This window comes from Capricornis sumatraensis, chromosome 7 (genome assembly GCF_032405125.1).
Source record: "Capricornis sumatraensis isolate serow.1 chromosome 7, serow.2, whole genome shotgun sequence".
NCBI lineage: Eukaryota > Metazoa > Chordata > Mammalia > Artiodactyla > Bovidae > Capricornis > Capricornis sumatraensis.
In genome coordinates, this window is record NC_091075.1 from 72,159,894 (window position 1) to 72,178,045 (window position 18,152).

The following is an 18,152-nucleotide window of genomic DNA, read 5'->3' on the forward strand; positions in this document are numbered from 1 at the left end:
AGGAAAGGAAGGGGAACTTTTAGAAGAGTGCAGATTCCAACCCTGTACTCTTCCTAGAGGCCTTGAATTATCAAAAATCTTGAGCATTTTCATCAAAAGTTCCACATCTGGGAAGAAGGAAACTAGCTGAGTATATGAGGTTATAAAACAGGTTAATAATAATATGAATTCAACATACTGAGGCCCAAAGGGAAAAATAATAAGAGAATGATCTTTTTAAAAAATGGAGATTTAAGTCCTATTAAAAGAAATTAAAGACCAAAATATTATCATGGAACTAATAAATAAATAAAAATAGCAAAAAGCTGAATAGACATAGCTCAAAATAGAATTACAGACAGAAAAAAATGCTTGAGATAAACAGTAAATATGAAAAGCGCAAAGCAATTTAAACCTGTTTGTTATTCTTAAAATAGCAAATCCACAAATAGAACAGACTAAATATGCAAAGATATAAAACAAGAAAATTGCCCTGACACCTGATGGAATGAAGCAAAGACTGAAAGAGCACAGCAGGATCCAGGAAAGGAAAAACGGAATGCTCGGCACTGATACACGGCCTCTTTAGCTTATTGAACATCAAGGACTTGAAGGGAAAACCAAAAAAAAAATCCTTTAGCATACTGACGTTAAAAGTGAGGGAAGTCAATTAGGTCTGCACTTAACTGTGATAATCAATACTCAGTGCCAGAACAGAATGAAGCACCGTCTAGAACGTCTAAGGGACAGTGTGACTCAAGAATTGTTTACTCACCCAAGATGATTTCTAGCATAAAAATCTCAGACAAATATTCTGACATAGGAAAGGACTCAGAGAAGACACACCTATGATCCTTCTTGAAAAAATTACTCAGCGATTAAACTCAGTCAGTTTAGAGATGAGGCAAAACAAAGCATCTGGAAAGGGACAGGATGAGGTAAAAAAGACGGGTCATGAACATAACATTTACTTGGAGACCGAACTGATGATATGAAACCATTATGGGAGTAATGTTTCCACAACAGAATGTGAATGTTACAAACGATGATACTGTAAAGAACAGTAACAGAGTCAGCACAGCGGGGTGAGGGGTGGGGAGATGACAGGAAGTGCAAGACAAAGGGTCTACTCATGTTTCATATCCTGAGTCATTCAATACTCTCTAAAATTGAAACCTATCCTTATCAAGTAATGATTCCAACATCTTAAAATCTTTCATAATTTCACTTCTTAACCTTATTTCCCCAAGAGGGAATTTTAAGGAAATAATGGCCTTTGTGGTGAAGATACATTTAACAGAAGGGCAGCGATTCCTTCAGTTTTAATTTAGTTTTACTTTTCCAATGCTAAATTCAAGTCATATTAAATCTATTATTTTATTAAAAATAGCATGTGTGGTATTCTCATACTTCTGTAAAAAGGTTTCTTCCTCTCTAGGTCTGTGTCATCTTGTCTCTTCAAGCATACCTTCTTCTCTCCTCTCTTCTCCCTTCTAAACAGTGCCCTGATTTTCATTTAGCTATCTCCACCAGATAATATGTGTCGTGCATGCATGTGCTAAGTCACTTCAGTCGTGTCTGACTCTCGGCGACCCTATGTACTGTAGCCTGCCAGGCTCCTCTGTCCACGAAATTCTCCAGCTAAGAATACTGGAGTGGGTTGCCATTTCCTCCTCCAGGGGATCCTCCTGACCCAGGGATCGAACCCGCACAGGGGACTCTGAGCCCAGCTCTAGCTCTGCCATGTGGTGACTCATCCCAGGATAATCCCAATTCTCCTTATCCCATGGAACTCAGGCAAAGCCAACCAGAGTGTGGTACAGTCCTGCCTCAGAATCTAGGCTTGTGACCCAGCTGAGTAAGGCCAGCATAGCTTGAGGGAAGGTTCGCTGGGGACTTCTGGGAAAAGAGGTATTCTAACTTTTACAATACACACACCACACTCACCAGGGGAGGCTCCTTCTCTCTCTCTGGACTTGGTATGGGAAAGTGCAAAGCCCAGAGTGGCTTCAGCCATTTTTACCACAAATGAAGCCAGCCTGAGGCTAACGCCCCCACACACAGAGGGTAGAGCCACAGGAAAATGAAGTGGATCAGACTGCTGCCTCTGAACATCAGGTATGGCAATCAACACATTCCATATGAGCTAAACCCATTTGAATCAGATTTTATACACATCTTTTTGGAGCTAAAAACATTGTACTTGATTCATCTGCTTAGAAAGATGTGAAATATCATTCACTTAATGATAATCATTTGGGGTTATTATAAAGCATGGACATTTCTCCATTTCTTAAATACTTCACAGTGAGAATGTTTCATTTTTACAAACACAGAATAGTCATCCTTCTTGAATATTAAATTGTTAAACATAAAAGTCATATATATTCATTACAAAAAAAAAATATAAACGTTTTCTTTACCAAGCGCCCCAAATAGAATTAGGGGGAAAAAAGAACATTTTCTGGTCCAAAAATATAATAAATATCATTTTTGAAACTATTAAATCTTTATTATGCTAAGCACTTTATATGTATTATCTTATTTAATTTTCACATCTATGAAGCAGGTAACATTATTGTCTCCATTTTATAGAGAAATATCTTTTTCACCTTTTTTGTGATTTCCTGAAATTCCTTGGAAAAGAAAGTCTTTAATAGCATGATTAAACATCAAAGGTTTATAATATACATGGGCTGGAGAAAAGTAATATGTACACATGAATAATGCTACTCAAAATGCAAATAGAGGTAATAGATCGTTTCCTGGTTTGGTAGACACAGGGTAGACTGGCAATCTCGAGGCTTTTGGAAGTTGGGGGTGGCAGGGTTTTCTCAATCTTGTAAAAAGAAAGTCCCAAAACTCACTCTGAGAGCTGCTACCTCCCGAAACTGGACCTCTGGCATTTTTAATAGTCCGCCTTATTCAGTGTTGTCTCTCTAGTACCCATCACAGTAGCTGGCACATAGTGGGTCCTCAGTGAATCCTTGGAGGAAAGGAGAGAATGGGAAGAAGGGAGAGGGGGAAGGAGGGAAGGCAGAAGGAGGGAAGAAGGAAAGGAAGGAAGGAAGAGAGGAAGAGAGAAAGAAAGAAGCAGGAAGAAGGGAAGCGGGGAGAGAGGAAGGAAGAGAAAAGCAGAGAAGGAAAGAGGGAGGGAGGACTTATTTTCAGTCTCACTTCTGATCCGCCCACCTGCACCTTTCTCCAAGTCCACCGCGCCAAGGGATGAACATGTTTTCACTTTCTCCTTTCACTCTTTCCGCTGGCGGCAAGACGCATGATGGTAGGAGCTCAAACAGCCATCTCAGACCATGAGGGCAGGAAAGGACAGCTACATTTTGAGGATGGCAAAGTAACAAAATAGAATACTGGTTAAGCCACTGTTCCAGCTTGGATTGCTTCCCAGATTTCAGTATGGGGGAATAATAAGTTATCCTGTTTAAGTTGTTGCATCTTGGTGTCTGTTAGAAATAGCAGCCTGATTCTTGATTCCTATGAGTCAAGTATGGGCACATTCTAATAGAAACCATAGTTATCAGAATAGTGAGATCGCTGACATTTTCTTAATTTGGTTCTTTATTTTATTTTTAAAAATATTAGATTTCTAGAAACCAGTTTGAGGGAATTTATTGGGTGATAAGATTTAAAACTCCAGGGGATTTTGGGGCCCAGATATAGTTAGATTCAAGGATTAAACAATGACTGTAGAACTTAACCCTTTACTCCCTCTCTTGGCTCTGCGTTTCTCTGTATTAAATTGATTTGTAGGGAGGGCTTTTCTATGAGGTGAAGGCTGAAACTCCTGGCTCACAGTATCCTTAGAGATCACAGTTATGGTAGGGGAAAACAAAACAAAAACTCTTATCCCCAGAGTTCCCATAAAATCCTCAAGGCTCACTCTCATTGGACTCACGTTAGATCATGTGCCCATCGCTGAACCAATCGCTGTGGTTCATGGTTCAGGCCTGGGACATGTGCTCACCCCTGGAGCTGGGGATAATTCACCTTTATAGATCACACTCAGGCACACTGGGAATGAGAAAGATGAGGTTTTCCAGAAAAGCTCCAAGTGCTCTTCCCAGGAAGAAAGGAATGAGTGCAGGCAGGCAATAACCGCAGATGTCTACAGTAATTTATTCCTTGATTTTAATAAATATTTGTTGAGCACCAAGAATGTACCTGACCTTGTCTTAGGCAATGGGCATGCAGACTGAAGCAGGCAGACAAAAATCCCTGCTCTCCCAGAAAGGTCCTCGCATTCAAGAATGATGAAGCAATTTCTTGCGGCCTCTTAAAAAGCTTATGTGTACCTTCTTCTGGGAATATTACCAAACACACCAGGGGCTAGAGAAGAATCTTTAGGTCCACAAAGAAGCAACTGGGGCTTTTAAATCATAGAGAAGGGATATGCAAAGGCTATATGGAGTTTTCCTGGTGAAGGTGAGAGGGGCTAAGAGAAGAGCCATGAAACAATCAAGGAAATATCCCAACAGTTTATAGGTGAAATCCGGGCATTTTTCAGGTGATGTCATCTCATTCCAAGGAGAACTCAGTTATTCTTTTTCCCCCATTCTAAATTTGCAGCAGAGTTTAAAGGGCTGGAAAAAATATTAGTCTAATATATGGGCACCAATTAGGCTTTTACAGGACTGGGGAATAAAGTACTAACTTCTATAAGTTGTTTTGAGTGAAAATTACAAAGCAATTTGTCTCCTGGAGAAGTATGGAAGCACTTGCCGTGGTTTCCTGTTTTGCACACTGTCTCTCCACGCCAGCTTGTTGTCTCAACAAATTTATTTTCAATGGCGGTAGGACATATGCTTATAATTTCAGGAGTGGAGCCACTTGAGATAAGGTGGAACTTGTCACTGGAAAATGAGCTCCAGGGAAGTTGTTTCCTGGCCCCGTATTTCAAGATAGGTTTGTTATTCTCCCAAAAGCGCCCGAATCAACAAAATTGATTCAGAGCGTTGTGCAAATGTCTGACACAGGCACAGACCATATTTCAAATGACACATAAGCATTTGCTTTGTACCCCGCCTGCTCAGTGCTGGTCCTCTTCTCCCTGACCCAGCTGCCAAAACTTGGCAGATACTGCTAACCATAAGGATTTTATTTCTTTGAACAAATATCTGGTGAAGAAAGAAAATGGAAATAATCAAATGTTGGTGGCGGTTGAGGGGTGGGGGTGGGGGAAAAGCCAAGAAAAGATCAGCAATGAATTGTGTTCTCCTCCAGTAGTTACTGGGGTGTTTTGGATGAACTGTTATGTACTTGCCAAAAGCAAAAGAAAGCGGCAGACTTGACTAAGGTGAGTCAAGTTTTGTGGCTACTCCTTAACTCAACTTCTTAAAACTAAAGGATCTCATAGATGAACTTACAAGTTACTTGCTCTCTCTGAGTCTCAGGTTTCCTCATCTGCGAAATGGGCTTAATAACACATAGCCCCTAGGTTCTGGTCCCATGTAGAGCATCAAGCAGGCTGGCAGGCACAGAGGGAGTGCTTAGTACCAGGTAGTCCCACACACATTCACACAATGTCATGTTTATGGAGTTGTTTATGTCACATTTAGAGAGTTGGCAGTAAAGCCTGGGACTATCGTCTTCACATACAGGTGACTCAACCAACAATGTCTCTAGATGCAACTCAGGAGCCACCAGGGCATTTGAGTGACAGGCTCACTCAGAGAAACCAACTTCAAACCTAGACAAAAGCAGCTCTCCTTGAAGGCTGAAGCATCAGCTTCCCCTCCCACAAGGGGCCATTTAGATAACAGAGGCAAGTCCGAGATGAGAAATGGCTGATAGCAGCCCCGAAATAGAACAGACCTGAGGTGGATAAAGCGCTCTGTTACCCATCAGTGTCAGCAGCACCTCAGTGTGAAAGGTGCTGCAAGCTTCCCATATAAGGCAGGAGATGGTCTCCAGGAGACAAGGGCAGGGCCTGGAAAACTACTGACCTGCAGTAGGTCACTGCTGGGGCCATCGATATGACACAGACCCTGGGAAAAACCTTCCCAATGGTCACATTCCCCAACTGAGGCTCCCAGAGGCCGAGTAAGCTACACGAGATCATTTCCTTAGAGGGAGCAAAGCTGCCTCTCAACCTGCCAGTGCCTTCTCCACGTCTCCTGGGGTCCTCTTACCCAGGTGGAGCTGGAGCGGGATCCCTCTGGGAAACATCCAGACTGGAGGACAGGAAAGTCTTTCTGAGGCAGGGAGCACTAAAGAAGAAAGAGAAAGGAATATTCTTTTTTAAAAAAAGAGTGAGAAAAAGAGAGAGGAATGCATTTTAAAATATAAAATTGATATATGCTTACAAAAATGAGAACTGTATAACATAAAAAGTAAAAATCTCACACTGCTTATAAAGCACAACCTCCCCCATCCCACCCCCAGAGGTAAAAACTGTTAAGTTTTAGTGTGTCTTTCAGACTTTTTCTATGTATTAGTTCAGTCACTCAGTCGTGTCTGACTCTTTGCCACCCCATGAGCTGCAGCATGTCAGGCCTCCCTGTCCATCACCAACTCCCAGAGTTTAGTCAGTCTCATCCATTGAGTCGGTGATGCCATCCAGCCATCTCATCTTCTGTCAACCCCTTCTCCTCCCGCCTTCAATCTTTCCCAGCATCGGGGTCTTTTCAAATAAGTCAGTTCTTCGCATCAGGTGGCCTAAGTATTGGAGTTTCAGCTTTAGCATCAGTCCTTCCAAAAAACACCCAGGACTGATCTCCTTTAGGATGGACTGGCTGGATCTCCTTGCTGTCCAAGGGACTCTCAAGAATCTTCTCCAACACCACAGTTAAAAAGCATCAATTCTTCAGTGCTCAGCTTTCTTTGTAGTCCAACTCTCATATCCATAAATGACTACTGGACAAACCAAAGCTCTGACTAGACGGACCTTTGCTGGCAAAGTAATGTCTCTGCTTTTTAATATGCTGTCTGCTGCTGCTGCTAAGTTGCTTCAGTCGTGTCTGACTCTGTGCGACCCCATAGACAACAACCCACCAGGCTCCCCCATCCCTGGGATTCTCCAGGCAAGAATACTGGAGTGGGTTGCCATTTCCTTCTCCAATGCAATGAAAAGTGAAAGTGAAGTCACTCAGTTGTTTGCGACTTCTAGTGACCCCATGGACTGTAGCCTACCAGGCTCCTCCGTCCATGGGATTTTCCAGGCAAGAGTACTGGAGTGGGTTGCCATTACCTTCTCCTAATATGCTGTCGAGGGTGATCACAACTTTTCTTGCAAGGAGCAAGTGTCTTTTAATTTCATGCAGTCACCATCTGCAGTGATTTTGGAGCCCCCTAAAATAGTCTGTCACTGTTTCCATTGTATTACCATCTATTTGCCATGAAGTGATGGGACCAGATGCCATGATCTCAGTTTTCTGAATGTTGAATTTTAAGCCAACTTTTTCACTCTCCTCTTTTACTTTCACCAAGAGGCTCTTTAGTTCTTCTTTGCTTTCTGCCATAAGTGTAGTGTCATCTGCCTATCTGAGTTTATTGATGTTTCTCCCAGCAATCTTGATTCCAGCTTGTGCTTCTTCCAGTCCAGCATTTCTCATGATGTACTCTGCATAGAAGTTAAATAAGCAGGGTGACAATATACAGCCTTGACATACTTCTTTTCTTATTTGGAACCAGTCTGTTGTTCCATGTCCAGTTCTAACTGTTGCTTCCTGACCTACATATAGGTTTCTCAAGAGGCAGGTCAGGTGGTCTGGTATTCCCATCTCTTTCAGAATTTTCCACAGTTTGTAGTGATCCACACAGTCAAAGGCTTTGGCATAGTCAATAAAGCTGAAGTAGATGTATTTCTGGAACTCTCTTGCTTTTTGGATGATCTGACGGATGCTGGTAATTTGATCTCTGGTTCCTCTACCTTGCTTGACATCTGGAAGTTCATAGTTCACGTACTATTGAGGTCTGGCTTGGAGAATTTTGAGCATTACTTTACTAGTGTGTGAGATGAGTGCAATTGTGCAGTAGTTTGAGCATTCTTTGGCATTGCCTTTCTTTGGGATTGGAATGAAAATTGACCTTTTCCAGTCCTGTGGCCACTGCTGAATTTTCCAAATTTGCTGGCATATTAAGTGCAACACTTTCACAGCATCATCTTTTAGGATTTGAAATAGCTCATCTGGAATTCTATCACCTCCACTAGCTTTGTTTGTAGTGATGCTTCCTACGGGCCATTTGACTTTGCATTCCAGGATGTCTGGCTCTAGGTGAGTGATCACACTATCATAATTATCTGGGTTGTGAAGAACATTTTTGTATAATTCTTCTGTTTATTCTTGCCACCTCTTCTTAATATCTTCTGCTTCTGTTAGGTCCATACCATTTCTGTCCTTTATTGTGCCCATCTTTGTGTGAAAATTTCCCTTCATATCTTTAATTTTCTTGAAGAGATCTCTAGTCTTTCCCATTCTATTATTTTCCTCTGTTTCTTTGCACTGATCAATGAGGAAGGCTTTCTCATCTCTCCTTGCTATTCTTTGGAACTCTTCATTCAGATGGATATATCTTTCCTTTTCTCCTTTGCCTTTCACTTCTCTTCTTTTCACAGCTATTTGTAAGGCCTCTTCAGACAACCATTTTGCCTTTTTGCATTTCTTTTTCTTGGGAATGGTCTTGATCACTGCCTCATGTACAATGTCATGAACCTCCATCCATAGGTCATCACACACTCTATCATATCTAATCCCTTGAATCTGTTTGTCACTTCCACTGTATAATCATAAATCATTTGATTTAGGTCATACCTGAATGGTCTAGTGGTCTTCCTTACTTTCTTCAGTTTAAGTCTGAATTTGGCAATATGGTGTTCATGATCTGAGCCACAGTCAACTCTTGGTCTTGCTTTTGCTGACTCTATAGAGATTCTCTATCTTCGGCTGCAAAGAATATAACCAATCTGATTTCAGTATTGACCATCTGGTGATGTCCACACGTAGAGTCTCTTTTGTGTTGTTGGAAGAGGGTGTTTGCTATGATGAGTGCGTTCTCTTGGCAAAACTCTGATAGCCTGTGCCCTGCTTCATTCTGTACTCCAAGGCCAAATTTGCCTGTTATCCTGGGTGTTTCTTGACTTCCTACTTATGCATTCCAGTCCCCTATGATGAAAAGGACATCTTTTCTGGGTGTTAGTTCTAGAAGATCTTGTAGGTCTTCATAGAACCATTCAACTTCAACTTCTTCAGCATTACTGGTCAGGGCTTAAACTTGGATTACTGTGATATAGAATGGTTTGCCTTGGAAATGAACAGAGATCATTCTGTCATTTTTTAGATTACATCCAAGATTGCATTTTGGACTCTATTGTTGACTATGGTGGCTAAGGGATTCTTGCTCACAATGATAGATATAATGGTCATCTGAATTAAATTCACCCATTCCAGTCCATTTTAGTTCCTCTAAGGGATTCTTGCTCACAATGATAGATATAATGGTCATCTGAATTAAATTCACCCATTCCAGTCCATTTTAGTTCACTGACTCCTAAAATGTCAATGTTCACTGTTGCCATCTCCTGTTTGACCACTTCCAATTTGCCTTGATTCATGGACCTAACATTCCAGGTTCCTATGCAATATTATTCTTTACAACATTGGACTTTACTTCCTTCACCAGTCACATCCACAGCTGGGCATTGTTTATGCTTTGGCTCCATCTCTTCCTTCTTTCTGGAATTATTTCTCCACTCTTCTCCAGTAGCATATTGGGCACCTAAAAACCTAAGGAGTTCATTTTTTAGTGACTTTTTGTTTTTTGGTTTACATTCCCTTCTCTAGTGTTTCTATATATTAATATGTATATTTTTGGTTGACCATAGATGAAATTATAAAATAAATATCATTCAGCAAATTTACTTTTTGACATAATAATATATTCAATTCCATGTTGTTGCTTCTATTGAATAGATCTACCTCATTGTTTTATGGAGAAGGAAATGGCAACCCACTCCAGTATTCTTGCCTAGGAAATCCCATGGATAAAATGTGAGCCTGGTGGGCTACAGTCCATGGGGTCACAAAAAGTTGGACACTAGCAGATCAGCACGTAGTTTTAAGTGGCTCTACAGTGTCATATTATTGGTGTAAAGTGATTTACTAAATGAGTTCTCTAATAATGGGTATTCTAGTTGCATCCAACATTTTTCTCATTAATACAAACAAACCAGCAATGAGCATCTTGTTCAAATACCCCATCCACCTGTGTGAGCATATCTCTCAGAAATATTTTAGAACTGGATCAAACAACATACTCATTTTGAATTTTGATAGATTCGCCTGACTATGCTTTCAAAGACTGAATCAATTTGTACATCAATCAAGTGTGCTGCATGCTCGGTCACTTCAGTCATGTCCACTTTTTTGCAACCCTATGGATTGTAGGCCACCAGGCTCCTCTGTCCATGGGATTCTCCAGGCAATCTCACTGGAGTGAGCTGCCATGCCCTCTTCCAGAGGATCTTCCCAACCCAGGGATCCAACCCATGCTTCTTTTGTCTCCAGCATAGGCAGGCTGGTTCTTTATCACTAGCACCACCTGCAAAGCCCCATTTCCATCAAGAGTATAGGCCAATTCCCCTTTTTCTACACCTAGACTTCCCTGATGTCTCAGACAGTAAAGAATCTGCCTGCAAGGTAGGAGATCTGGGTCGATTCCCAGGTTGGGAAGATCCCCTGGAAAAGGACGTGACAACCCACTCCAGTATACTTGCCTGGAGAACCTCCATGGGCAGAGGAGCCTGGCAGGCTACAGTCCATGGGGTCACAAAGAATTGGACACTACTATGCACAGCACATCTTTCTTCTGTTTTCCTTGTGCTGTTTGCATGCATATTCTTGACTCAGTAAAAGTGAACATCCATTTGTATTGTGAATAGCTTTTTAATATTATTTTTGTGTGACAATCTCTTTAATAAGTGGTGCTGGGAAAACTGATCAACCTCTTGTAACAGAATGAAACTAGAACACTTTCTAACACCATACACAGAAATAAACTCAAAAAGGATCAAAGATCTAAATGTAAGACCAGAAACTATAAAACTCCTAGAGGAGAACATAGGCAAAACACTCTCTGACATACATCACAGCAGGATCCTCTATGTGTGATCTGCTTGTTTTTATCTCCCCCCCCCCCAATTTTCCCATTTATTTTTTACCCTTTTCTTATTGTATTATAGCAGTTTGTTGTAAATTAAATAAATGAATCTTTGATATATGGCTGGTAGCTATATTTTCCCATTTGTTGTTTGCCCCTTGGCTATGTGTATTTGTTTTCCTATTTAAAACATTTGTGTGGTCAACTTTACAAATCTGTTCTTTATACCTCCTGCATCTTATGTCATGCTTTGAGAGATTTTCACTGTTCCAGAGGATAAAATTCAATCTCTATTCTAAATCTTTTATGGATTTTCTATCTGTTGCAAATAACAGACCAAAATGGAATTTATTTTAGGCAAGCAATAATGTAGGCCTCAGCTTCCTCTTTCCCCCCTTTTCTCTCTTTCTGTCTCTTCTTTTTTCTCTTCCTTTTCGCCCCCAGATCACTGGCTAATTGTCTTAGTGCTATTGATTGATTGATTGATTGATTGGTTTGTTCTTTGATCAGTTATATGAAGTGTCATTGTTTCCATAAATCGTTACTTTTCATAATAAGTATTTAACTGGGTTCTATTTTAACTGGCATTTCACTGGGTTCTATTTTATTTCACTGATCATTCTGTTCATTTATATACTAGTATCATTCTTTTTCAAATACTGTAGCTTTATAATGTATTCTATAAACACTAATCTCCCCAAAACTTCCATAAAATGAAGTTTGTTTTTCTTTAAAAAAAAAAAAAAAGACTCTTGATTGTGTCCCAAAGAAAAGACATAGCATTATATTTTTAAAAATCCACTATCATACGTATTCTTCAGGTTTTAGGTATCAGTGAAATTTTATAATGTGTATATGCTCTTTCCTCCTCCTAGGTCCTGGACCCCTGGGTATACTGAAATTTGATCCTAATTACTGTTTTAGTAACCTCAGATATGCAGATGACATCACCCTTATGGCAGAAATCAAAGAACTAAAGAGCCTCTTGATGAGAGTCAAAGAGGAGAGTGAAAAAGTTGGCTTAAAGCTCAACATTCAGAAAACGAAGATCATGGCATCTGGTCCCATCACTTCATAGGAAATAGATGGGGAAACAGTGGAAACAGTGACAGACTTTCTTTTTTTGGCTCCAAAATCACTGCAGATGGTGACTGCAGCTATGAATTAAAAGATACTTGCTCCTTGGATGGAAAGTTCTGACCAACCTAGATAGCATATTCAAAAGCAGAGACATTACTTTGCCAACAAATGTCCATCTAGTCAAGGCTATGGTTTTTCCAGTAGTCATGTATGGATGTAAGTGTTGGACTATGAAGAAAGCTGAGCGCTGAAGAATTGATGCTTTTGAAGCATGGTGTTGGAGAAGACTCTTGAGAGTCCCTTGGACTGCAAGGAGATCAAATCAGTCAATCCTAAAGGATATCAGTCCTGAATATTCATTGGAAGGACTGATGTTGAAGCTGAAACTCCAATACTTAGGCCACTTGATGTGAAGAACTGACTCATTGGAAAAGACCCTGATGCTGGGAAAGATTGAAGGTGGGAAGAGAAGGGGATGACAGAGGATGAGATGGTTGGATGGCATCACTGACTATATGGACATGAGTTTGAATAAGCTCTAGGAGTTGGTGATGGACAGGGAAGCCTGGTGCGTTGCAGTCCATGGGGTCACAAAGAGTTGGGCATGACTGAGCAATTGAACTGAACTGAACTGAACTGCTTTAATGACAACAAGGGGCAACTGTGGTGGGTCTTTAGGAGAATGAAACTCCCCTTGCAAGGTTTCTGTCCTGAGTGAGGTTACCACAGGGCTTTTCAAGGAAGGCTCATCTCCTTAAATAGAAGAAGACAAGCTACTTCCGCTAGCAAGGGAACCCCAAAGTGAGGTGGGGTTGATAAAGCATTAGTTCCAACATAGCAACTGACTTCTGGATTCAGTGTCTCATTCTTTTCCTATCAATTCACTGACTTTTACATGAGAAACTTGGTAAGGCTGTGAATTCCATTAACATTGCAACTCTGTAACCCACCCAATTACATTTTATTTGATTTTCAGCAATATGAACCTCTATCTCTAAGAAATGCTGGGTTCTTTTGTAGCTGCCATGGATATTTCTTGCTCTCAGATCATTACTTGAACTGAGATTTAAAAGACCTCAGCTTGTCATTTGCTTTCTGTAGATGATCCAGTGCCCTCAGGAGAATCCATCCAATGCCACAGCCCTTGCTTCCATTCAGACATCATCATGACCACCCTAGTGTGATTAATTGTGAAGCCACCAGATGCCATGAGTTATTAGGATCTATATTTCCCATTGGCAAGGAACTCATCATTGCACTCAAGCCTGTACATAGAGAGAAAGAGAAATTGATTATGAGGAACTGGCTCATGGGATTATAGAGGCAGAGAAGTCCTATGATTGTCTATAAGCTGGAGACCCAGGAAAGCAATAAGATAGGAAAAAGGGAACAAACTCCTTCTTCCTTCACCTTTTGTTCTATGCAGATCCTCAGTGAACTGAATGATGCCTACCCACATTAGGAAGGGCAATCTACTTCACTGAGTCCAACTGTTCAAATGCTAACTCATCCAGAAACAACTTCACAGACACACCCAGAAATAACATGTAATCAGGACACTCACTGTGGCCGTCAAGACGACATATAAAAGTAACCATCACCCCTTCAACCTGGTGCTTGATTTTCTGCACATTTTGGCATTTGAAATCTACAACATCAGTATCTCTGATGCTCCGATTCATGGCTCCTTTGCAAGGGAAGCTTCTGAAATAAATGGCCTCTTTGTAGAAAAATAAAGAATAAAAGAACATAAATCTAAACCAGAGCATGAGATGTAGGTGATAGCACTGCTAACACAAAACTACTAGCTTGTAAATAAGACTGAACTCAGAAGGTCTCTGGAACATCATGAGTGGAATGATGAACATGATATGTTCCCCTCTGTTCCTATGATGAGAAATAGCTCTTAGTTAAGATTCTAGAGCAAAACTCAAGATATCAACCAAAGGGTTATGCCTATTCCAAGAATAAAGCAATGCCTACCACTAATAAAATAGATCTCAAAATATGGCCCCAGATCATCCATCAGTGTCAGCATCACCTGGGAACTTATTAGAAATGCAAAGTCTTAGGCCCCATCCCAGACTTCTTAAACCAGAGACTCTGGGTGTGGGGCCCAGCAATATGTATTTTAACAAGCCCCCAGGGGATCTAGAGGTTTCCTGGTAGCTCAGACTGTATACTGAATCTGCCTACAATGCAAGAGACCTGAGTTCCTTCCCTGGGTTGGGACAATCCCCTGGAGAAGAGAATGGCTACCTAATCCAGTGCTCCTGCCTGGAGATTTCCATGGACAGAGGATCTTGGCAGGCTACAGTCCATGAGGTTGCAAAGAGTTGGACATGACTGAGTGACTAACCAACTGATGATCTGGTGCATATTAATGTTTGAGAATTCCAAGTTTACACAGACCTGAATTCAAATCCTGGCTTCTCCATTTTATAATTAGTGTGACATTGGCAAGACTTTTAATTTAAGCCTCAGTTTTGCCATCTGTGTCAGCTGGAGCTTCACAGTGGCTACTTGATAGGATTGTTATGAAAATAACAATAAAATAAGTGTACAGAGCTTAGCAAAGAGTCAGTCACAGAGGATTCAAAAACTGTGGATTTTGGGGAACCATCTGTGAGGGTTATTAAGAGGATTAAAAGGGACCATGTTTTTGAAGTTTAGTATAGTAACCATCACGCACACGATACATAGTATATGTTCAATAATGCTGGCTAGTAGTAGTATTAATGATGGTAGTAGTAGCAATAATGCCAAACATCTATATTGCATTTATTAGGTGTGTTTTGGCATTTTTATTAGGTGTGTTTGTAAACCCTGTGCATACTGGATTTTGATACTTAAAATGACTCTATTAGCATGGGGATGACCCACAGAGATGTTATGGGGAGGGAGGTGGGAGGGGGTTTCATGTTTGGGAACACATGTAAGAATTAAAGATTTTAAAATTAAAAAAAATAAAAATAAAAATAAAAAAAAAGAAAAAAAAATGACTCTATTAAGCATAATTATCATCACTTTCTAAATGAGGATGTCACAGTACAGAGGGTTAAGTTTCTCCATCCAGATGACAGTAGAGCTATGAAGTTATGGAACAAGGATCCACAACCAGGTTTTCTCATTCCAGAGTCTATGCACTTAAGTACTAATCGAGGGAAGATATGGAAGAAATGCTGGGGATGGGAGGGAGTGAATGAGAGGGGACAGATGTAAGAAAGGAGGGGGATGGGGAGGAGAGAGAAGATGCCATTTTCTGTTTATTCCATTTTCTTTTTTTGAAAATGGAATGCACCTTCTTGCACAAGTTGCAGCCAAAGAAATGATGAATAGTGTTGCCTCCAGCCTGAGGTTCCAAGGAAGGAAGGGAAGAAAAACGTTGAGCAGGACCCCCAGGGGCAAGGGGTTGGCCAGCTCCGGGTTTACATCTTTTTCATTGGTAATGATCTGGGAAACAGAAAAAACATTACCTGTCAGTGTCATGGAGCTGTGCTATTGGAAAGGGTCCCACAGGACACACAGAAGGATCTAATAGAGGGAATTCAGAAATCCTGGCCAACTTGAGCCAAGACAGCTGTAAAAAAATAATCCTGGTCGGGACTTGGGGGAGGAGGCAGGGAGAGGCAGGTGAAGGCACAGGTCTGTCAGTCCACTGTTCTGCTGGGACGGAAAAGCCAACACTCCCCCAAAGAGCCAAGACCACAGTTGGAGAAATTGAAGAGGCAGTGCCCCAAACGTGGAGAAAGGGGAACCCCCCTCTCCTCCCTCCCTTGCAGCCTGCAAGGGCACACCTGGAAGATGATCTTTTGTAGTCCAGGGAGACCTCAAAAATAACTCCAGTTTCTAAAGATACTCAAGAAGAGCAAGCACAAAATACTGAGGAATAGAAGAAAGGAATTCTCAGATATGAAAAATTTAATTAAGTTGTAATGACTAGGAAGCAGTGAGATTCTCATTTGTTAGTGCATGAAAAGGAGAGTTTCAATTCAGATGTTCTGGCATTTATTACATCCCTACTATTTTTTACTTACTGTCTATGTTCTGGTGAAGTGGAGACAAATGAAACCCAGTCCTGCCCTGGGGAGCTCCCAGTTCAATCAATGCAGGAGAGAATTGTGAATAGATAATTACATGCAATGTTTTTTTTTTTTTAAAGGACCATTAAAAGGATATCCTGAGAACACAGAGTAGGGGTATATAACTCAGCCCAGGCCTAGAAGGGAGCAGGTATCAGAGAAGACTTCCTGGAAGAGGTAGTCCTTGACTTGAGTCTTTAAAGATAAGGAATATGTTAGGTAGGATGCCTTTGGCTGCATGTAACAACAAACCTAAACTCAATTGCCTCACGTGATAGGGGAGCTCATTATACCACACAATATAGTCTGGAGACTGTCAAGGACTCAGATTCTTCCCATGTCTCCCTTTTGCCCTCCTCAACATGTTAGCTGTGTTCTCAAACACCAAGGACCCCTCATGGTCACAAGATAGCTACAGAAATTCCAGATATTACAGATGGATATACCCATGCCAGACAGAAAGAGGGGTCCTCCTGTTTCGGTCTTTCTCTGAAGGAGGTAAATCCTTCACAGAAACTTGCCCTACACAGCGTTGTTCGTTGTTCAGTTGCCCAGTCGTGTCTGACTCTTTGTAACCCCATGGACTGCAGCACACTGTTACTCCCGCCCTCACCATCTTCTGAAGTTTGCCCAAGTTCACGTCCATTGCATCAGTGATGCCATCCAGATAGCTCATCCTCTGACACCCTCTTCTCTTTCTGCCCTACACTATCCCTTGTCCCTTGTATTTCATTGTGCAGAATGGCTATTTATCCCCACACCTAATTCAATCCCTTTGAGGGACAAAGGGATTATAAAAAACACCATAATAAACCTAGACCACTAGGGATCCACCACCCAAGAGTAGTTACCTAAACAAAGGCAATACAGGCCTAGGTTGTGGAGGATGCTGTATGGACTGCATTTAATAGGGCAGATGTTGACAACAACCCCAGTTTTTCTCTAAAAGCTGTATGTTGGTATAACTGACATATTTACATTTTCACATATTTGAAGTATAACAATTTGACATGATTTGACATATGTATGCACTTTTGAAAGAGCAACATAGTGAACATAACTAGTACTCTTACAAATTTTCTCCCTCAGGCCCCTTCCTACCCACCCTTTGCCCCTAGGCACCATTAATTGATTTTCCATCCCTGTAGATTAGCTCCTATTTTCTAGAATTTTCTATAATTTTCAATAATCATACAAAGTGTACTCTTTTGTCCTGGTTGCTTCCAATCAGCAAAATTATTTGGAAATTTGCCCATAAGTTTGTGTGTATTGTGTTCACTCCTTTTATTGTTTAGTAGTATTCCATTGTGTGGATATACTGAAATTTGTTTATCCATTCATCTGTCGGTGCATATTTGGTTGGATTATTTCTAGTTTGGACTATGCAAGTAAAACTGCTATGAACATTTGTGTAGAGGTCCTCTTATGAACAAATGCTTTTACTTCTTTTGAGTAAATCTCTAGGAAGATAATGACTGATCATATGGTAGGTATATGTTTCACTTTTTAAGAAACTGACATACTGTTTCCCACAGTGGCTGTATCATTTTATATTCTTACTAGTGCTGTTTGAGAATCCCAACTATCCACATCTTTGCAAGCATTCAATATGGTCAGTCTTTCTGATGTCACAGAAGTCAACAACTCCTTTCTATAATGAATACTTTGTAACACCCCTTCTATTATTCAGAAATAAAATTTGTTATTATACCTACCCATATTGGGGGCTTCCCTGGTGGCTCAGATGGTAAAGAATCTGCCTGCAGTGCAGGAGACTCTGGTTCAATCCCTGGGTCGGGAAGATTCCCTGGAGAAGGGAATGGCTACCCACTCCAGTATTCTTGCCTAGGAAATCCCATGGACAGAGGAGACTGGTGGGTTACAGTCCATGCAGTCCCA